The sequence below is a fragment of the Cyanistes caeruleus genome, unplaced genomic scaffold, assembly GCF_971803275.1.
Source record: "Cyanistes caeruleus unplaced genomic scaffold, bCyaCae1.hap1.1 HAP1_SCAFFOLD_74, whole genome shotgun sequence".
NCBI lineage: Eukaryota > Metazoa > Chordata > Aves > Passeriformes > Paridae > Cyanistes > Cyanistes caeruleus.
The window spans coordinates 288,373-311,794 of NW_028255887.1; the positions used below are offsets into that span (position 1 = coordinate 288,373).

Sequence of the window (23,422 nt, forward strand, 5' to 3'; positions counted from 1 at the left end):
ATAAGAGAAGAATAAACAACCTAGTCTGAACTAGAGAAAACTGCCTCTCTCTCATCAATCTCAGTCCAAGGGGGAAAAGAACCCAACTACAGATGTCCTATCAAAGCCCACCAAAATGAGCACAGTCTTGAAGACCATGACAACTGGAGAAACTTTAGCCTAGGAAATAAAAGGAGACTTAGGTAATCTGGTTGTCCCAAGGTACTTGTAGAGAAGGTAAAGATACTGTCTTCACAAGGATCTACAGTAATAACAGAAAATGGGCACAAGTTACTTCAAGGGAAATTCTACCTAGACTAAGAAAAATACTTCATTCACCATGAGAACAATTACTTGTTGGAATAGTTGTCCAGAGAAGTGATGGAATATCCCTTGCTGGAAAAATACAGGACTGTGTTTTACAGAGCACTGGGTGATTTAATGTAGAGTTCAGACAGAGGATCTCCCGAGATCCCTTCCACTGTAGACTTTTCTATTATTCCACATTTCAGTGATTCTATAGTTTTGCTCCTTGGACTTAGACCACCTGATAACATAATAGGGTGAAACATAAACCACAGAAATGAAAGCACAGATCTATTGTCAGTGGAAAGCTGAATAATGCATGAAAATATACAAAATACTATTATGTTAGGGGTTGTTGGTTGGAGACAGAAATTACATGAAATCTCAAGGGTCCTCAACGAACAGCCCGTTTTATTGTCTGGAACATACTTATACAGTAGGTTGAAAACTCCCAGGTCTAGACAACTGCTTGGCTGAAGTTTTAGCACCGGCCAGCTCTTTGACCAGTGATATGTCTGCTTTCTGGATTGAATGTGATTGACTGAGGTCCTTGCTTGGGTTTGAATCTAACCCATCCCTGCCCCATCTCAGGACTTGTTTTGCTTCTAGGCTGGTTGTGTTTGGGGGTTCGATATAGTCAAATTTATTTGGCAGCTACAGGCTAGCTACAACTCTGACAAAATACTATGCATAAATTCTATTAATTATGTTTTTGCAGGTGTTTCTGATGGTTGATTATTTGGCCCAGTTTTTGCTGGGAAGATCAGGTTTACGTGGAAGCTAGAACAAGTTAAATATGAGGATAGGATTTGTGCTTGAAATGTAAAGGATGCTACAGAAATTTGAATCTCTAAGCAAATGACGGGCAGTTCAAGAACTGTTCCAATTAGAAAGCAGCCTTCAGAATTGTATGTCATCTGGAGTCCCTGAAGGAATTTACACCTGATTGCTATTCAACAGGAGCTCCAGTACTTTTATTCTTTAGAATGATATTAGAAATATCTGAAAGTATTGATGAAGTGGCCTCCTTCATATTGGAAACATCCAATACGAGGGAAGCCACTTCATCAATACTTTCAGAAGTTTCTAATCTTTTAGTCAAAGAGCCATTTGTGTTTTAGGAAAATGATGTGCAAGGAATAAAGATGCTAAAAGTGAAAGAGGCTTCCTTCATATTGGATGTTTCCTTGTTTCATACTGAGGTTCCTGTTCCTTGTCCTCTATTACCACTTACATTAAGATCCATGTATGTGATTGTGTTTTGTATCCTTAGTCACTCTGTTTAAAACTAAAATAGGATTCTTAAAAATAAAAGTTTTGCCTGGACTCCATTTCTAAGACAGTGTACCTTATTGCCCTAGGTTCTCTGAAATTCATGTAAATAAATAATTTCAACTATATTACTTACGGTATTTCCACATTCCATGTCTTTAACATGATGCAGACTTTCACTTTTTTCCTAGATGTTTTTTTTTTATCTAACTGCTGACAGCTATGTCCTCCTCATCTATTTATTGAAAAAGAAGCAAAAAAAAAAAAGTATCACCTTACAATTACACCTTTCAACTGGACAGACTTCCAAGATTTTTAACAAAGGACAGCAGTTTGTATTCCATCCTCATCATGCTCTTATTTCAAAACACAGAAAATGGCCTGAGGAATGAGGAGCTTGCTGCTTTTACATATTCCTAGTGTTCATGTTGGAATTACAGTGTTTTGGACCATACCTGTACAAACAATTGGTGTCTGGTAGCACAACTTGAAAAGACTTCATAACAGTATAAGGTTAAGCTATACTATCAGTAAACTCAGACTAAAAGTCCTCAGAGCTAGTTAAGTGGAAAATTGATGCAATACTACATCAAAGAGAAAAAATTCTCAGTTTATTTAGTTTAAACTTAATCAGGACAGAAACAAATTTTAGATTTATAAATGACATTAAAAAACCCTGCAATCATAATTGTTTTCAGGGTCAATATCAGTAATACAACATATAAATCACAACGCAACACACTTTCAAAATCTATCAACCACCTAAAAATGTCTAAATATTTTTTAATAAGCAGTATCCAAAAATTTATAATCATAAACACACACAGAGACAGGTATCACAGACTTACCATCACACCCATGGCATCTTCAAAGGATGTCTGGTTTACAAGCACCATTGCTCCTTCAAAAGCACTGGTTACCCTGCTTGCATTTTGTACTGTAAGACATGGATGCTACAGACTTACAGGTGTCTGTGTTGCTCTCTATAACCTATTAATTCACAAGCTGTTGAGAAAGCACCTCATGAGTTCTTGTGCACAGACAAACCCGAGGTGGGTGTCCCTGGTTTTTTTGCTGACTGAACTGCTGCCCCATCAGCTGAAGAGCAGGGAGCTCATGGTGTCTCAGAGGGAATTTGATCTTGCTGGCCAAAGCAAAGAGTTTATGCTGGTGGGGCAAATTCTGGCAGTGTTGAATCAAGTTTTGATGGCTCCTGTTTCCACTCCAAGGTCTCTGATTCTCGCTATGAATTTTCATTATTCTTTTATACTGCTTTCAAGATTAATTTATTCTTTGTTTCTAAAGTTCCCCCATTACTGTTTTATCCTGCTGATGGCAGTGATCAGGTTTTGGCAAACACACCGTTTTTTGTGTGTTTGATACACAACATACTGACTTCACTTTCTTACTAACGAAGTTTGTTAGCATTTAATACCAAAAGATTAAGATTATAAAGCTTAATAGAAAAGATTTCACAAGGATAGACAGAATGAATGTTGTCATAGTAGGTGATTAGCTAGAATAGCTACAAAAGACTCCTGCTAGGAGATATTTGTAGGTAGACAAAGTAGGTAGAAAGACTTCTACTCAAAAAAAAATTCTTCTTTGCCTGGAATTGAGAATGTATATAATGAAAAATAAGCATAACACTATTAATACTACTTTAAAATCCCCTCACTTGACTATGGTCTGCATGTATGAGAACCTCTGTTGTGATTGCAAATACAGCATGTCTGAAACATGAAAACCTGCTCAGAAGAGATACGGTGTGTCGATACATGTCCATGATCAAAAACCCAGAACAGGTGGCTTAAATGTAGTTACACTACAGATGGCACTGCAGATACAGCTTGTTTTCTCAACTGCATTGCTTCTTGATGGGAACGGACAGTGGTCAAATAAGAGATTTTTAGGCTTCAGGCACTAGCTTGAGCCTGTGGGTAAGTCAAGTACACAACTTTCACACTCTAGCCTGAGAAATCATAAGGAGGAATTCAAACAGTCCTTAGAGAAGGAAAACAACCTTTGCAGGTGTTGTTTGTCTCCTTGTTGTTTACTTGCAAGAGACGGTCAAGGGTTGCTGCTCCTAATTGTCCAGTGATGGTGATGTGTTGGTTTAATGACCAGTGAGAGTTTTACGTTTCCGGACCTTCTCAGACCTGTCTATAAAAGAAGATCTGTAAGAATAAAAAGTGTTCTCTTTTGCAACTAAAGCTAGAGAGTCAGTGTCATCACTTCTCCATTCCTAATACAGTGCAACACTTCTCTTTGTCTACCTGCTTTGATACCCCTTTTTTGCCTACTTATCCAGCTAAATACAGGTTTTATGAAAGGAGATATATTTTTATTTTGTTTTTTCTTGAGAATAAACCCTTTTCTTGACATGACAGAAGTCGTATCAGGAAAGAAGGAAAGAAAGAATGTTTGCACTTGTTAAAAAAAACACTTTCTTGGTTTGATTCTGCATAATGCACTAACCCATTCTGTCAGAGGCTTCTCTGATTGTAAGATCCATCCATCATTGGGATTGTAAATTTTTAAGCACATTATGTAAGCTTAAAAAACTTATTTTTCTTATGACTTATGGGTCTTCAAGGACATCAGATGTGTGCAGCACTAATTATCTAATTATATAATGTGAGTTACTTAGATTGAGTTGAAAAAACTAGCAGCATGAATTATGCTACAAAGAAGAATTTTACTCTCTACCTTCCTATAAATCAATTAGGAACAATTTGAACACCAGCAGACATAACACTTCAGCATACATGCTAAATAATTTTTGAGTTACATACAGAAACCAGAACTTTTTTTCAGCACAGATTGTTTTCACCTTCTAGAAATTCTAGAAAAATATCCCACCAAATCTCCACAAATTCCCACAAAATACATGAAAAATCCCTCAAGATCCCTAAATCGCCTCAATATCCCACAAAATTCCACAAAAATCACACAAAACCTCCACAAGTTTCCACAAAATCTAAGAAAAATTCCTCAAAATTCTTCAAGACTCCTCAGAATCCCACACAATTCCAGAAAAACCACACAAAATCCCAGAGAAGTCCCACAAAATTCCCTAAATCATTTCAAAACCCTACCAATTCACAGGAATGTCCCACAAAATCTCCACCGATTCCCAGAAAGTCCCACAAAAATCTCACAAAAATCCCTAAATCTTCTGAAAACTCAACCAAATTCCAGAAATGCCCCATAAAATCAGCACAGTTTCCCACAAAATTCAAGGAAAACACCACAAAATTCCCTAACTCTTTTCAAAATACCACAAAATTTTTGAAAAGCCCCACCAAATTCCAGAAATATCCCACAAAATGACCTAAATCATTCCAAAACTCTACCAAATTCCACAAAAATCCCACAGAATCTCCACAAATTCCCAAAGAATACATGAAAAATTCGTGATAATTCGTCAATTCTCTGCAGAATCCCCCAAAATTCTTGAAAAGTGTTGATATATTTTATATATTAGTAAAGGCCTGTCTGCACAAACCAGCCTTTGAAATACATCCTGATATTAAGGGCTAAAATCCTTGAAACTTGCCTGCAGAAGAGAGAGTAAAGCAAAACAATATCCTTGTGTGTAGGGGAAAATATGTAAACTGTGTGTCTTAGCCAATAGTAGCTTGCTCTGCCCGCAGACCCTGTAGAACCCTATAAAAGGTGTGTTAATAATAGAAATAAAGAGCATTCACAATTACTTCTGTGAAGACTGGTGAACAGCTCGCGTATCCTTCAACATCTGGCGCTCCGACCAGAGACACCCCTGTGGGCAGAGGGGCTTTGGAGTCAGCGGAGTGGATCTGGGCATTAGACGTCGCGGGCTTGGATCAGCACCGGATAAGCAGCCTGAGCGCGGTGAAACGCTGAGCGGTAGGACGTGGAAAGTCAGGCTGCTGGGGGTGGCCCAGGAAGGCAAGGACGTGGTAGAAGGGCCACAACCTTCCGTCTTGCGGGTGGCCGTCAGCATGGAGGCAGAGTTTGCGGCAGTTAAAAAACTGCTTCTCTGCATCCTCGTTAAACGAGGCAAAGCAGCCCAGGAAAAGGACCTGGATATGCTCATTATATGGGCTAATTGTCATGGGCATTTGCAGTGCTCACACTGCTTTTTGCGGTGCAAGAACGGACTGATATATCGGCTCTGATATGGGAAATGGCAATTACAGAAAAGAGCAAGGACACTGTCTCTCGGTTGAACTTGGCAGATTGCAATTAATACCTTAAAAGACAGAAAAGCAAGATATGCTGAGGCTGTGAGCCCCGTAATTCTACCTGCGTCACAGCGGCAGATGCCTTTACCTCCCACTTCTGGGCAAGGAATCCTATCTATGCTGCCCTTGGAAAGAGGGAGGGAGAGTCAAAGAGAAGAAAATAATGAGAAAAAAGTTCCACAGCGAACGCTGAAACAACGAACAGAATCTGTTCAGTTATGGCAGGATGTGATACATCCAGAAATATTTGCTTCATTTTTGGAGTCACTTTTAGCATTACAATCTTATTTAAGTTCCATCTTTACCACCCTGGAAAAAAAGAAGCCAAATTTAGATTGGTTTCCACCCGAACCAGGGGGACATGGGGGAGCACAGATGTGGGCTCTGTGAGAACAAAGGCACCCTGGGGGTAGAAGCAGCAGCAAGAAAAGTTCCAAGGCCACGCTGATAAGCTGCAATGATCGCTGTTGTTAGCACCTGGCCATGAGAGACTTTACGTGTAAAATCGCCTGCTTTTGTAAAATCGTGCCCTTTTTTCCCCTATCTGCGAACAAGAGAGATTGAGAGAAAAAACTGCATTTGTTAAAGTTAACTTTGTGAGGTTTTTTTTCTTTCTCTCCGTTTTTCCTAGATGCAAGAGTATGTAGAGAATGTAAAGGAACATAAGAGCAGAGTTGCAGCAGCAGCAGAGTGGGCAGTCCACCCCACCGCTCCCTCTCTAAGAAGAAGCACCCGGACAATACCCAGTTTGTTAAAAAGTCATAATTTATTGGGTTTTCAAAATGTTTTTATATACCATTTTAGAGTTAATTCTGTGTTTTAAGTAATTATGAGTTTATGCAATTGCAGTTTTTAGGATTTTACTGAGAAGTTACTGTGATTCTTTGAAAGTGAAAAAAAAGAAAGAAAAAAAAAAAAAGAAAGAAAAGGTGTTTAACAGAAGTTGCCTTGCAATAATTTGTTTTAGAACCCAAGTTTAAAATATGGTGTGATTTACAGCTTCTAGGAAAACCTTCAAATTAATGTTATCTGCAGAAGAGATTTGTGGTTTAAAAAATAATTAGTTAAGAGAACTTTACTGTACAAGACAAAGTTAAGTTAAAGTATATATTATCTATTTGCTTGTTTTTTCTACAATTTTAATAAGGTAATTTTAATGTAAGTTCTTTTAAGTTATATAAAACACATATAACTGCATATACACCAATTTGGATTTGGGGTTTTAGTTTAAGAATTGGACTTGATGTTTCTGAAAAAATGTAAATGTAGTACTTTTGAAAAGTGCTACAAAAGCTAAATGGCAACTTGCCAAATCCTGTGTTGTTGTGGTTTTTCTCTAGAAAAACTGCACTTTAACATCCTAACCAATTTAAGCATATACTAGGCAAATTCCTGTTATGAATAAGTATTTTTAGTAACATTTGCAGTTATTGTGGGTTATTCTCAAAGCTAGATGACATAGAATTGTGATGTATTTGTTACATTCTTTTAATCTTTATAGTGAATTCATGTTACTGTTATATTGTGTTTAAAAAGTATATATCAAACTTTTAGTTGCTTTTTGTACTAACAGAATAATATTATGTTTTTATTTAATATAGATTAAGTCTTAATAGAATTAAGGATAGTTAAGTTTTATAATGTTTAGGCTTGAATGTTTTTAAGTTAAGTTTTCTAACTTAGATATTCTTTTAAGGTTAAGTTTGTTATTTCCTTTTATCATATATAATTATTGGTAGGTTTAAATATTGTTTAATTTAAATTGTTTTATGTTTTATTGGAGACACTTGTTTAAACTGCAAAGTATAGTTATTTTCCTAGAGATATGAAGACAGCCACAACTGAAACAGCAGTGATGGAACACTGGTGAACACCTGCTTGTGGATAGAAGTGAATGCAGTCTGTGACACCCTTGACTTCACCAGGAGCTCTATTGGTTGTTGCAATCTCTGCAGTTTTGTTTGTTATAGCTTCCTTATTTTTCAGTGTTTCCAGAATTTTAAGAAGATGTATCATTGCTGAGGATCAGCTGCCATAGGAGAGGCTGCAGATTAAACCAACTGCTGCATGGTTTAATTGATCTGGTACCTAAGGCTTCTGATCATTTGATTTGTACAAATGTATTTTAACAGTTTGCTGTGCTGTAAGCATCTCATAGCTGCTACTATTGAGAACCTTGTTCTAGAAATATGTTAAGAGGCATCTTTCCAGTTTAAAGCCAGGCCCTGGCCAAGCCTTGACTTTACCTGGAGGGAAGGTTTGCCATCAGATCCAGATGTTTTCTGTCCCAAATCAGTATTTGAGTCACTTTTTGACTCAGCAATTTGACCCTATTGATATGACAGCTGGATCAATTTTGAAGTGAGCTTGGAGAATCATTTCCGGAGGTGATTACCCAATCCTTCACTGATTGTTTTCTTTCTATTTGTTTGCTAACTATGGGATGCTAGTGCAGTGTTTTAGTAATTAATAGTAGTTTTATATTACATATGTTATTAATAATGTTTATTATTTAATTGATTTTTAACTGGTATAAGTTCTTATTAATTGTGTATATGGTTTTGTGTTGATGTTGATGTTTATAACAGAAGTACATCTCATTTTATTCTTTTTAAGAAAACGGGGGAGATTGATGCCTTAAAAGCATTTAGTTAGTGTAACTCATTAACTTCAAGGGGAGAAGTGTCTGTGTTTTGTTGGCAGGTTCAAAAAGGTCACCTGTCCATCTGACCAGACTGTGTGCCTCTGAACACATGAGATCCAGTGAACAGAGAAGTCATCACAAAGCCTTGGTACTCGACCTGGATCAGAAGTAGACCTGTCAGGACAAAGTTTTGTCTGAACACTACACAGGTAGTTTACCAACAGAAATTTTATGTTGTTATTATGGTGTTGTGTCTCTACCAATTTTTCAGGTATCCTTTGTTTTAAGATTTAGAAGGTTTTGAAGAACAACTTGAACATCAAAGCCCTCAGTCACCGATCATCTGCCAGCTGACATCACGGGAGCAGTGAACGTTCCAGGACTGAATCATGTTGGAGAAATGCTGTGGAAGATCTAAAAAAAGTGTAAAGACTCCATTTAACTGTATATAAAGCAAATTGTAGTTGTGTGTTTACCCTTTTAGCAAATTGCTTTCACGCTTAGACTACATATATACCAGAGCACGTGTGTTAAAGGTAGATAATAGATTAAGATAACAAGTTTAGCCTGTGTAGTAATTGTTATGTTAGGATAAAGTATAAGTATTCCCCCTTCAAGAGTCAGTGTAAGCATCTTTGAAAGTTCATTTAACGATTGAAGTTTTAGCTGTAAGTTTGCAAATATGTCATTTACATGGAACAAACTGATTATGGTAATTGTGTTGTGTATAGTCCCAACCAACTGTCTGCTAACTAACATCTAAAAGCGGCAGAACATATGGGTCACTGGCACATTGAACTGGCCAAAGGTCTATGTATTTGAGCCTAGCCACCCCTGGAGATCCTTTCGCACCTGTCTCGTAGGAGTCCCTGAATGGGATCCTCCAGCATTTAAAGGTTTAATTAGTAATGAGACTCAACTGAATCGATTGGCAATGTTGCAAGAGTGCAATTGCACTGTTGGCTTCACATTAAGACAACCTGAAGCCTGTTGGCAAGCAAAAATTACCAAAGTTCTCAATGTTACAACCCCCAGAAGAATTAGATTTGTTAAGTTCCACCAATACCACAGGTGGATGCATAATGTTTGAACCCCTGACAAAAAGTCATTCTAACAAAGTAATGTAGCCCTGAGCTGCAGTCAACCCTATAGCTGATCTCATTACTACCATTGAAAGTAAAGCCTTTGTTCGGGGTGCAATCTCACAAGACAATTATCAAAGCGATTACCTAGTTCCAATTTCCTAATCTGTGGGGATAGGGCATGGAATGGGATTCCTGCTAGTCCACATAGAAGACCCTGTTATCTTGGGAAACTTAATCTTTTTCCACCCAAGCTTACATCAATTGCTGAATATAGCTAGCAAAATGAAGAACATCGAACAGTCAAAGCGAAGCCTGAATGAATGAAAGTTTAGCCACCCTAAAAAGGCTCGCTTGCTGGACTAAGGAAGGATTGAACTTAACATCCACAAGGTTAAGTGAGCTTTCAGCCGATGTGAGTAGTGTATGTCATGCAGTATTATGAAATCGAGCTGCAATGGACCTTTTGCTCTTGGCACAGGGACGTGGTTGTGGGGAGATTGAAGGCATGTGCTGCTTGGATCTTACTGATCATTCAGCTTCCATCCATAAGAAACTGCAACAGCTACAGAATGGGTTACATGCCCTGAAAGAAGATAGTGACACCATTGGAAGTTGGTTCGCCAGCTGGGGCATCACCGGATGGTTGAGGTCTCTTGTGCTAGAAGGGGGACGGACTTTATTTATAATGTTAATTGAGATGACAGTCTAAGTTGTGTGTTATCTTATCCAAAGCCTGGTTTGTGCAAAAAGAGAAAGGGGGAATTGTTGATATATTTTATATATTAGTAAAGACCTGTCTGCACAAACAAGCCTTTGAAATAAGTCGTGATGTTAAGAGCTAAAATCCTTGAAACTTGCCTGCAGAAGAGAGAGTAAAGCAAAACAATATCCTTGCCTGTAGGGGAAAATACGTAAACTGTGTGTCTTAGCCAATAGTAGCTTGCTTTGCCCGCAGACCCTGTAGAACCCTATAAAAGGTGTGTTAATAATAGAAATAAAGGGCATTCACAATTACTTCTGTGAAGACTGGTGAACAGCTCGGGGGTCCTTCAACAGAAAAGTCCCTCAAAGTTCCACAAACATCCCACAATATCTCCTCAATATCCAACAAAATTCCAGGAAAAATCCCACAAAATTCCCTAAATCTTCCCAAAGCACGACCAAATTCTAGAAAAATATCCCACCAAATCTCCACAAATTCCCACAAAATACATGAAAAATCCCTCAAGATCCCTAAATCGCCTCAATATCCCACAAAATTCCACAAAAATCCCACAAAACCTCCACAAGTTTCCACAAAATCTAAGAAAAATTCCTCAAAATTCTTCAAGTCTGTTCAGAACTCCACAGAATTCCAGAAAAATCCTACAGAATTCCTGGGAAGTGCCACAAAATTCCCTAAATGTTCTCAAAACCATACCAATTCACAGGAACATCCCACAAAATCTCCACCGATTCCCACAAAATCCCACAAAATTCCCTAAATCTTCTCAAAACACGACCAAATTCTAGAAAAATCCCACCAAATCTCCACAAATTCCCACAAAATACATGAAAAATCCCTCAAGATCCCTAAATCACCTCAATATCCCACACAATTCCACAAAAATCCCACAAAATCTCTACAGGTTTGGTTGAGTTTTCAGAAGATTTAGGGATTTTTGTGGGAATTTTGTCGGATGTTCTGGGAATTGGAGATTTTGTGGGGCATTCCTGTGAATTGGTAGGGTTTTGAAATGATATAGGGAATTTTGTGGGACTTCTCTGGAAATTTGTGGGGTTTTTCAAGAATTCTGTGGGATTCTGGGGAGACGAAGAATTTTGAGGAATTTTTCTTAGATTTTGTGGAAACTTGTGGAGGTTTTGTGTGATTTTTGTGGAATTTTGTGGGATATTGAGGCGATTTAGGGATCTTGAGGGATTTTTCATGTATTCTGTGAGAATTTGTGGAGATTTGGTGTGATTTTTTGGAATTTGGTAGAGTTTTAAGAAGATTTAGGCAATTTTGTGGGATTTCTCTGGAATTTTGTTGGATATTGAGGAGATTTTGTGGGATGTTTTTGGAACATGGGGGACTTTTCAGGAATTTTGTGGGATTCTGCAGAGAATTGACAAATTATCACAAATTTATCATGTATTCTTTGGGAATTTGTGGAGATTCTGTGGGATTTTTGTGGAATTTGGTAGAGTTTTGGAATGATTTAGGTCATTTTGTGGGATGTTTCTGGAATTTGGTGGGGCTTTTCAAGAATTTTGTGGTATTTTGAAAAGATTTAGGGAATTGTGTGGTGTTTTCCTTGAATTTTGTGGGAAACTGTGGTGATTTTATGCGGTGTTTCTGGAATTTGGTCGAGTTTTCAGAAGATTCAGGGATTTTTGTGGGATTTTTGTGGGATGTTCTGGGAATTGGTGGAGATTTTGTGGGACATTCCTGTGAATTGGTAGGGTTTTGAAATGATATAGGGAATTTTGTGGGACATCTCTGGAATTTTGTGGGGATTTTTCTGGAATTGTGTGGGATTCTGAGGAGACTTGAAGAATTTTGAGGAATTTTTCTTAGATTTTGTGGAAACTTGTGGAGGTTTTGTGTGATTTTTGTGGAATTTTGTGGGATATTGAGGTGATTTAGGGATCTTGAGGGATTTTTCATGTATTTTGTGGGAATTTGTGGAGATTTGGTGGGATTTTTCTAGAATTTGGTTGTGTTTTGAGAAGATTTAGGGAATTTTATGGGATTTTGTGGGAATCGGTGGAGATTTTGTGGGATGTTCCTGTGAATTGGTATGGTTTTGAGAACATTTAGGGAATTTTGTGGCACTTCCCAGGAATTTTTTAGGATATTTCTGGAATTCTGTGGGATTCTGAACAGACTTGAAGAATTTTGAGGAATTTTTCTTAGATTTTGTGGAAACTTGTGGAGGTTTTGTGGGATTTTTGTGGAATTTTGTGGAATATTGAGGCGATTTAGGGATCTTGAGGAATTTTTCATGTATTTTGTGGGAATTTGTGGAGATTTGGTGGGATTTTTTCTAGAATTTGGTCGTGTTTTGAGAAGATTTAGGGAATTTTGTGGGATTTTGTGGGAATCGGTGGAGATTTTTTGACGCATTCTTATCATTTCATTGGTGATTGGGTTGACTGTCCAGATACCTTTTAGGGATGATCCATGGCTGTCGTCTTCCCAACTGGTTAATCTTCTTTCACAGTAAAGGTTTTAGATTTAAATGTTGCTTTCCAAATGGCACAAGTCTGCCGCCACTCACATTATGGTCCAAGCACAACTTCCTTTCCAGGGTTTTGTGTGGCTCAGAAGCCATCTATGTTTGTTGCTGAATTGATAAGAGCTTTTTAACAGTAAAATATTTTACCCAGCCACTACTTCCACCACTAAAAACCAACCAAACAAAAAGACTAGACATCTTGACTTGTTGTGTAGGTCATGATGTAGAAAATTGGTCAAAGATTATTTCTGGGGGAAAAAAGGTGTTGTGCTGCTTATGGTAATTTAAAAAACTTACGGACTTCAGTGCTAAAAATTAGAATCTAGGCCTTTGAGGAGATTTATTTGTTCTTGCAATTATCCTTGTTTAATGGAGTTGACTAAGATATTTGAGATGTTTTTTCACTGTATTGCACCAAAGCACTTGAAATAAGCATCTGAAATGTAGTTTTTATGTCTGAACAGACCAGCCTTTTCAAATACTGGCTTCAAAATCCTGACCTGAAAGAATGTGCTTCAGACAAAACCAACAAAGATGAGCTTAACACTTGGATGCTAGGAAAAAAACCCTCAACTAAACAAATCTGTAATCACTTTTTTTAACATGAAATATAAAACTTGGTTGAAGATTCTGTTACTTAAAGTAGGTGATAGTGTTCAGTAGTGTGAATTCTGACCTTCAATTTTTCATGTCCTTTTCTCTTTTTTTCTGCTATGAAAACCCCTCTAAGTCACACATGTTCATTTGTTACATCATTGATACTTGTGGTACCTACTGCATTAGTTACTGCATACTAGAATATGATTTGTGGTTTATAGAATCTTTGCCCAGTCCTCAGGAGGTCTCCTGGCAGATCTCTTGTGCCCTCCTGCAAGTCATTTTTACTGTTCCTAGAAGCCCAGGAGAAATTCCACTTACACTGTTCTTAATTGGATTAATAGATGTTGATTAAAGAAGGAACAACCTAGATAAATTATATTGAGGAAAAATACAGTCTTGGAAGGATTCTTAAAGGTTGCATTGCATTCTGCTTAAGTTGATGGGGCAAGGTTAGATTTGATTTTCATTCAGGTGTTGACTCTGGTTCATGGAAGGGTCACCAGTCTAAATATCACATGGCCTGTCAGCAATGACTTCAGCTGTTGTGTACATTTGTCTTTGTTTATTCAACACTAAAATATCTAAATCCTCTGAGAAATTGAAAAATGTTATCACATGACTGAGTTTCTTGTCAAACTGAAACACAGAAAAGCATTTAAGATATATGGGTCTCAGGTTCTGACAGAGGAAGCGGTTTTAAACGATAATGCACATCCATGAAATAGGCAGCAGTGTATCATTAGGTTTAGAGTAGTTACTTAAGTCCTCTACAAATAAGATTGTTTTAAAAGGGAACATTAAATCTGAGCCACATCCTCTGTGGGAAGGTGCGTATGTATGTGTATATATATATATATATGGAAAATATAGGTGTGTATGTATGTATATATATATATATATATATATACACACACACACACACCTTCAAAGGAATATATATATCCTCCCTTTGAAAGAGAGTACCGTGAATTTAGGGCTCAAACTAGTCTCTAACAGTTGTGGTGGTTTTGTTTTACTGTTTGCTGGTTTGGTTTTTTGGGGGGGTTGTTTGTTTCTAAATGGTTATGTATTGTTGCAGGGTATTTTCCTAGGAATTTAAAGAACATGTGGATGTTCAGTTTGTACAAATAACCAGTGGTGGTTTGCAGTGACCCGTTTTGGAAATACATTGCATTTGGCATCTCCTAGCTTAGGGAAGACAAATGCATAGGAACTATTTCTGTAGTATTTATTCTGAAACATGTAATCAGCTTACGCAACCAAATTTGAACAAATGCTCAAGAAAAAGGAGTGATTATCTTACTTGTTATAAAACAAATTATACTATTTTAAGAACTTTAAGTCTGATTTCAAAGCAATGATATATAGTATAAGCCATAAACAAAAATAGGTTTATACCTGTAAATCCCTGAAGCATTAACACATAAACTTTTTAATTAACAAGAATTTTGTAGTTCTTGGCATATAAATAGAATTAAAATCTCCATGCAAATGCTCTTTATGTTGCCTTGCCTCCGTGTTAATACCATACCAGTAATCACACACGTGGAATGTAATGGTAATGTGAAGCTGAATAACACATACTGTGAAATGAAAGCAAGGGATGCTTCACTAATGCTGACTTTCGTGTGCATGGTATGAACATATGGTTTAGTGTGGAAGAGAATGAAATATCTGTTAGTGTTATGGTGGGATTTGTTTTCCATACTTAGGATAATCTACTGATCTCGCACTGGTTTTTTTATATCGCTAAAGGTTTGTAGAGAGAGAATCAAATCTGTGAAATCAGCCTATGTGAGCTTGTGATGCCAGTGACACAGCCATTTCATTGAGCTTGTTGCAGCTGCCACCAATCCTACTTATGAACAGAAATCTTTTGGAATCTTCACCTGATCATTTCACCTGATACCTGGTTTATGAAGGCTGAGATACTGTTGAATGTCTTGCCGTGCTAACTCTGAAAAAACTGTACCGTGTATAGTATATCATGTCTAAAAGTGAAATTAAAGCTCTTAGTGAAGATGCTATTTTAATTTTCAGGTTCGCTGGATGATGTACTGGATTGTGTGTGCTCTTTATATAGTTACTGAAACGATAACTGACCTAACAGTCTCTTGGTAAGACCCTGCTTTTTATGAACTGTAGAGGAAACTATATTTGTTTCTGATGTTTTTTGAGTTGTATTGATTTATTTTATATAAAGAAGTCATGTTAATTTAATAGCCCATTTTACAGGAAAAGATCTTGGTGCATAGATGAACAGCATCTGCTTTCAAATTTGCTATACACTGTTACTTGAAGTAGGGATTATAACATTTCTAGCTCCACTGTAGAAACTGAATACGAGAATGAAACTCTTATAAGGATGGCCTAGAATTTCTCTGTGTAAGAATATATAATGAAAAACAAGCATATTAACTGTTTTGATTGCTTAAATGACAGTCCTTAAATCCGTAACTCATTTAATTTTTGTCTGATGTAACTTCTTGTATTTGAAGAATCCTAAATGCTAATATAATTGTGGTTTTTTAATAGATCTCTTTATAAAGATTAGTTACTGTGCATTTTCTACTGCAGTTGTTGATTTTGTGCAACCTTTAATTTGTCTGTAGGTTTCCACTGTACTATGAATTGAAGACAGCTTTTGTTATCTGGCTCCTTTCCCCATATACTAGAGGGACAAGTTTAATCTACAGAAAATTCCTCCACCCACTGCTTTCTTCTAAAGAAAGGGTAATAAATAACTTCTCAGATTTCTAATGCCTAATATGGAAACAACATATGCTGAAATAAAAGCTGTTGCTAGATACAGTATAAGAGCAGAGTAGCTTGTTACTGTCTTGCCAGGCAGCATGAATTTGGACTAGCGGAAGCAAGTGCACATGATTGTCCATGTCTATGCTTTTGTTTAACTTGCCTGAGCAGACCAGGTCCTGCTTCCTATTAACATGAGAGTTTCGTGTGCCCTGCTCTACTTGATGCACTCTGAGGAGCCCAGTTAAGTGGAAGTGATACAGTTTAACTTTCTACTGCAAGCATGTGAATGTATGAACACAGCTTTACTAAAAGCTGTTAATGTTAACATTTTTTTCTAGCATAAATGAGGAATAACACTTCTCAGGATGATTGACATCAATGACTTTTTTTGGTTTGCAAACTGACAAGAGGAGAGACTTGTTTAAAGGGTAAACCAGTCTGCAGCAGTAAATACCCAAACATAAAAATAGCCAGAAGATGGTTTGCTTTAGTCAAAGTATGACAGGGACACAGCTCTGCTTAGCTCTTTTTCAGCATCCTGTTTGGATGAGGGGAAAGAGCAATTAGCAAAGGTCTGAAGACAAGCACTGAGAAACCTCACACTACAGAAAAGAGCATTCCTGAAGGTCAGTGCTAGGCTTGGCCTTTATTAGGTAAAGCAGGTAGTAAGATTGTCACTGATAGGAACAGAGCAAGTATCTTGACATTCTGAACGTTGTGCAATAAACAACTTGCAACTTTGTGAGCTAGAGGGATACTTCCCTGTACTCTCCAAACTATTGGGAAGTACCTTGAAGTCTTTATCTTCAACTCTAGGCATTTACCAGAGCTGGAGATAAATGTCGTAACTGTTTTGTCCTTGGTACTTAACTATTTCAAAGCTGTGGTTTTGGAAGTTCTTTGCAAGTTGACTCTACCTTTCTAGGGAGCTGACTGAGTTCTTCATGTAAGATGATGGTATTTCTTGAAATGCATGATATTTCTTGAAAAACTTCTGTCCAACAAGTTACGCTTACACTCTCTAAGGAACATTTTGCAACGTTTCTGAGCTGTACTGAAGTGATGTACTTTATCTTCTTGTTTGACCACATACAATAATTTTTTAAATGAGAGAGTTGTAATGAATAAAACACCTGTATACAAAGATATATCCCATTAAATATTTTCTTAAATATTTTTTCTGTCTTCCTTTACAGATGGGAAAATAATACTGTGGGGTAACTTTGCTCTCTTATGAACAGCCCTCTAAAATTTAAATACGTTTTTCTTTTAGGAGATTGATGAGTACATTGTCCAAGCCAAAGAAAGAGGCTATGAGACCATGGTGAATTTTGGAAGGCAGGGGTTGAATTTGGCAGCAACTGCTGCAGTGACAGCAGCTGTAAAGGTAAGTTTCTGCTTGCGTTAATTGCTTTTGAGCTTGATATCAAACAGTGTCATTGCACTGGGGATTTACCACTCTTATATAAAAAAGATAAATTCTGCAAGTGTATTGAAATCCTGGGACACAATTAAAGGCTTGCAGCCCTCTTCTCATAGTACATTTGTTGTTTTTTTTGTTTAAGATGGCTTGCAGTTATTTCTTGGATTATGAGGATCGGTTTACTCTAAATTCAAAAGTTACCATTCAGTTTTCTGTGCAGGCTTTTAACATAGATGTCCATTGTTTCTTTTCTGTCTGTGTTGTGCTTTCTTACTGATAAACAAACTTTTTAAAGGACTTCTGGCTTTTCTGCTGTTTTTCTCCAATCATCCTGAGGTAATGCCACATAATGAATTTAAGCATGAAGGACTACTACCATCGATAAAAATTATCTTGACACAATTAACCTGTTTGCAATTTGAGTGAATTATTAAATTATTATGCTAAGCATAAGCCTGCCTATTGGTGTTTAGAATACATTTGCTTTGCCATGGATTTGCCATTAAATTATGAAATAATCTGTCATTTTTTCTAGATTACCTTCCCGCAAAAATTCACTACCTTTAATATTTCAGAGGGCTCTGGGTCTAGAAAGACAAAATACAGGCTAATATGTAAGATTGTAACCAATTTGTGCACCACTGAAGGGAATATACTTCAGACCATGTGTATCCTACCTAATAGTAATTCAAACCAAAACACACACACAAACACGCACACACACAAAAAAAAGAAAAAAATAAAAAAATAAAAGGTATAGAGAGAAAAAGTTGTATGTCCAAGTGAAATCACAGGTTTAAGGCAATCATGATTAATTTCTTCCTGGGAATAAATGGAATCATTGTGCTCATAGTAACAGCACTGAAAACCTGAACACTGTCTGTAGATAACAGAAAACAACGAAGAGATCCCTGGCTGTCAAAGTCAAGTATGTACAGCTGTCATTAACTTAAATGTCTGGGCTTCTATGTGAACTTTCTGCATTATAAATAAAAGACATTCCTAAAAACTACACTTTTACATGCTACCTCAAAAAGCTTTGGAAAAGTAGTCATGTATATCTTGTTTGCTCATTTTCTCTGTTCTTAAAGATGCATGTGGGTGGTATAGCATTGTAACTTTTTGTTTTAAAATATGGTCATAATGAGCCTAAAATACTGAGAAAGTGATTGCATTTGATCACTGTGGGTTTCTTCTTCATTATTCAAATTCTTAATAATGCCTTAAGACATGAAATAATTTTGAATGCAATAGAATGCACCTCCAAAGGAATTAAAGTCTCCAGAGTGAAAATAGGTTATTTAAACAAGCCAAGGAAACCCAACAAACAAACACCCAAAGTGCTCTATGGGGAAATCAAGTTTAATTGCTAAATGCTAAAATTCAAGTTCTTTGCATTACAAATTTATTACAAGAAGCGCCTGTAAGAATTCCTATGATTGGTGTGTGTTCTTCATGTTTGGCTATGGTTGGATATTTCTTTGTTAACTTTTAGGGTGTAACTGAAGTACTGTAAAATAAATAACACCAATATCTCCTCAATTTTTTCTGAAATAATGAATAACTTTTTCTGAAATGTCTATGTTTAGACTTCATTGCTATTCAGCTGTGACTCGCTAGATGCCTGCTCTTTTTGTTAAAACTTGTTAAACACGCTCATGAATATTTGTACAGAATTAGTTCAGTGCAGATCAGATGCTTGGGAAAAAAAAACACCACAATACCAAGACCTAAAATAGGCATGATTTTTAAACAGATGAAGGAGAAGACTCACTGAAAAAAAATAAATAAAATCTTTATTTTGGCATGTTAAGCCTCTTATGTTTGTCATTCCAAAATGCTGAGCATGCCTGCTTCATGCAAGCAAATGGACACAATGCATGTGTTCTTGATTTTGTTCCCTGTTTTTCAAGAGTTAACTGCTGCCTCTAGCAGGTGAAATTATTATCCCTTCACCAAGAGCTAGTGGAGCATGCTATATGATTTCAGGAACTGAATTGAAGTAGTGGGATCAGGACACACTTTCATCACTATTCTTATTTTTTTATTTTTTTTTTAAATAGAGCACACATGCTTATTCTGACATGGCAGATCTCGAATTAGGAGAGGGGGAGAGGCTAAACATGTGCAAGATTAAACCTATGTCAAAAGACACTAAAGTGTCCAAGAAAACTGCTTATAGTGACTTTAGGAGGATGTTAAAAATGGCTTGGAAACTTGCTGAAATATTTTGAATATCAAATGTGGAAGAGAGTGATTTTCTTCAAGGGTTGTCAAAGGAATAGGGGATTACCATTAAAAGGCTTGCTGGCTCTGTTAGGGAGGTTGGAGCAGCCAGCCAGGTGAGTCTACTGAAATTTGACATAGATTTAAACCCTCTCCCCTATAGTTAAATTTAAATGTATTTGGCAAGAGTATTGACTTATAGCTTACATTCTCATACTGTATTTTTAGCTGGTACTAGTTAGCCACTGGTCATATAAAATGTAGTGTTTCAAAACCAACTAAATACATGAGCAAAATAGTGTTAAATAAGCATGTCAGAAAACAAATCTTTGTGAAATCCTGATTTCAGGAAATTTAGAGATGATAGTCTGTGCTGAATTTGTATATAAGGAAATTTTTATTAGTTAAGGAATCAAAAACAAGATACCTCAATAGCTCAGTTGTTTATGGATTTGGGGGAATTCTATTCACAGCGCTTAGGTTCCAGTGTTCTACATCTCATACTTGGATACATCTCATACTCCTCTGTTTTTCAGGTCTTCTGAGATGATGGTTACCGCTGTGTTTCAATTTCTGCCAACCCATGCATTCAGATTTCTTGAGCTACTAGTGAAATCTGGTGTCTTTATCATTATGAGCAGGGGGACTGCTAATTAAGCTGTGAAATACTCGGGGGGTATTTCACAGCTTATGGGGTTACACAAATAGTGTTAATTTGTAAAGTGTTATTGGTGATGATAATATGTTTTGAGGGCTGTGTTTTCTGAATGTGTTCTAGTCATCCTGAATCTGCTGCCCTTTTGCTAATTGAGTGTTATTCTCCTGGCCTTGCTCACACTTCCCCTTGTTCCCACTCAGGACATGGCAGAGGAAGGAGGTATCTTGCAGCCGGCTGTGGCACACAGCCAGTATCACTATGGGGAGCAGTACTGCTTTCATCTTCCTCCCTGCTGGGACAGCCTGTCATGCTGCAGAGGTCATTCACGGGACAGGAGTCCCTCTCCAGGTTGAGAGGGAACAGAAGTCATTCCCTGTCAGCTTGGATTGGATCAGGGAGAGAACAGCTGAGAATGTGGGTACTGCATGCTGTAGAGTCCATTGAGAACTCGTCCAAGGGAGGCAGGCAGCTTCTGTCAGTGATCCTGGCCAGTGGGGGGTGCAAGTCCAATTTAAAGAACAAAGAGTCCCTGAGGCAGACAAAGTGGTGTTTGTTTACTTCCCTGGGTTAAGCATACAGACTGTAAAAGCACATGCTCAATAACAGAATAGAAAATGGAATTTCATTTATGAGGGTCAGCTGATGAGACTGCATACTAATAACATACCAGAGGCTGAGTAGTCTTGAAAGGAGATCCTTAAATAGGCTTTATTTATTTTTAAAAATTGATTTAAAAACATATTATGACTTTAATTGGTCACATTGGTCACTGTTAATGAATGTGGACTCCAAAAAATGGTTAGTAAGTTTTAGGAAATGCTATTGAATAATGAAGAAAAATCATTCTCAAAGACTTGCATTTTCTTTAAGACAACACACAGACTTCACAGTTCATCCCTCTTCAGTGTTTGCATACATAGAAATTTTAGTGCTAAGTTGTGTAATTTTTTTTTTAATTTTTTTTTTTCTTCCCCTGGCATTGTAAATATATGTGTCTCAATCTTTTATGCTGTAATTTAGTCACCAGCCTCTGGCCTGAGTGCAACCTAATGTATACCTTCCTTACTGGCAGGAACTGTCAGTATAACAGGCCACCAGTGGTAACTGCTCTGCCATCTTCTCCTGAGCAGCATCTTGGAGTGTGTATATCTGGGGAGAGCTGGCAGCTTCTGCCATATCCATGGCATGGGAGTGGAAGCAGGAGGTCCTCTTCAGCTCCACCTACAACTGAATTTCAGTTTTTAGGGCAAACATGCTGCTTTCAAGCTGTAACTCTGACCTTTCAAACAAAATATCAAAGCTCTTAAAGCATTATTTTAAATGTGAATGTTACTCTCACATTTCCTGCAGTGGAGAACATTTAATCACACATTTCCTGCAGTAGGAAAGAATTTAGTATTTTTCAGCCAGACTTTTATCCTAAGCTGATAGTAATCCAGATCTTCACAGAACGCTTTGCTTCAGCAGAAAGCAATTAACAGCTGCTTTTGAGCATGGGGGTGGAAGAATCTTAAGTCTTACATGCAGTGTGAACACAGTGATATGTACACTCCCACAGAACACCTTGAATTTGTCCTTCAGTCTATGCAGTGGAGTTAAAGTAGATATCAATCTTGATTTGGCTAGACTGGATGTTCCCAGGGGTGGGATAGAGACTGGAGGCACTGTAGGGAGTATCTACATAGGGTTAGTATGTGTGATGGGGACTGTCCAGTTGTTGTGCATCTCCCATTCCTACTGTGACTCTCAGGCATGTGTACTGCATCATTACTTGTATATATATCCTTTCAAACTTCTCAATGTTTTCTGTGTGTAACTGTGTGTAACTTGAGTAAAACTTTCCATCTTGGCAAGTAGTTCTGAAACAAAGGGCCCATTTACCTCCTCTCTGAGGTGCCACAGGAGCTCCAGCTCAACCATGCAGTTTGGTTAAGGACATGATGTTATTTTATGGCACATCCTTGACTTTTTTTTTCCCTTTGAAAAACAAAATTCTATATCCAAAAGCTTCACTGGAAAATAGGGTTGAATGTTCCTAGCTTGGATCTAGTCCTTTATCTACAGTGGAATAAGAACTACAGGCTTGTAATGTGAATTCTTAGTATTTTAGTTGTTATGTTTAGTTGCTATACAATTTCCAAATGTCTTTTTGTAGTATATCACATGATGAATGAACTTCCTGGGCAACTAAACAAGTGTCTTTCTATACTTCTGCTGCTGGCCAAAACCAGCTTCTGTCACTATTTTAAGTAGACTCTTCACATTTGGTGAGTGGAATTGTGCTGAATTTGCATGGATTCTGCTGTGAACCAACTAGGCCCATTTTACATATTCACCAGCATTCAGTGACTGAGACTTAAGTCCTCTTCAAGCATTGGACATGGACTTATGAACAGTCTTTATGCTATAGCAGAGTAATGTATATACTGTAAGCTGTTACTTGTCAAAAGAAGCAGTTCCTTCTCCAGTCCTCTTCTCCATGTCCTAGCAGCTGATAAAGTATAACTGGTTCCTGATGTATTTTACTTGAAATGCTTTTCAGTGCAAGAAGTGGAGTAGTGGAAGGGCAGGATTTTTTCTGCCTTAGGAGGAACCTTAGGAGACCTGTCTTAAGCCATTTTGGGGAAATCAATTTGACTTCAGAATTTCTATAACCTTTAATACAGACACTGTACAGCATTCATAGTGCATTTTTAACTCAAAGGCAAGCTGTACTTAAGTTTTTGAGAACTGAGTAATCATACAAGTTTGTAGAAAGAGAGAGAAAAGTTAAGGCTCCTACTTCTCTCACAAGAAACCTTTTCTTTGTTGTTGTTTGGTGACAATGTATGAATGGTGGAGTAAGAATTATAATAGGTTTCTTGTGCTTAAATAGCACTCTGTTCACTATGTTAATTTTATATACTGTACTAATAGCTAATCATTAGAAAATTAAAATTAGGTTTCAGCCACTTTTCCCTCCTGCCCTTTGGTACCCAAGCAAACTCAAATAGCTTTCATTCAATTGTCTCTTCACTTTACATGG

At 37.2% G+C, this 23,422-nt stretch overlaps 1 pseudogene across 1 annotated transcript in view; it reads left to right on the forward strand.

The window, feature by feature from the left end:
- The window catches only part of LOC147646969 (receptor expression-enhancing protein 3-like), a 31,091-nt pseudogene that overhangs the window by 1,932 nt on the left and 5,737 nt on the right, over window positions 1-23,422 (forward strand). Inside the window, exons 2-6 of the transcript XR_015281752.1 lie at window positions 5,349-5,598; window positions 8,542-8,636; window positions 15,374-15,450; window positions 15,946-16,066; window positions 17,364-17,477. The product of XR_015281752.1 is annotated as a receptor expression-enhancing protein 3-like (transcript). The remainder of the gene's footprint in view (window positions 1-5,348; window positions 5,599-8,541; window positions 8,637-15,373; window positions 15,451-15,945; window positions 16,067-17,363; window positions 17,478-23,422) is intronic.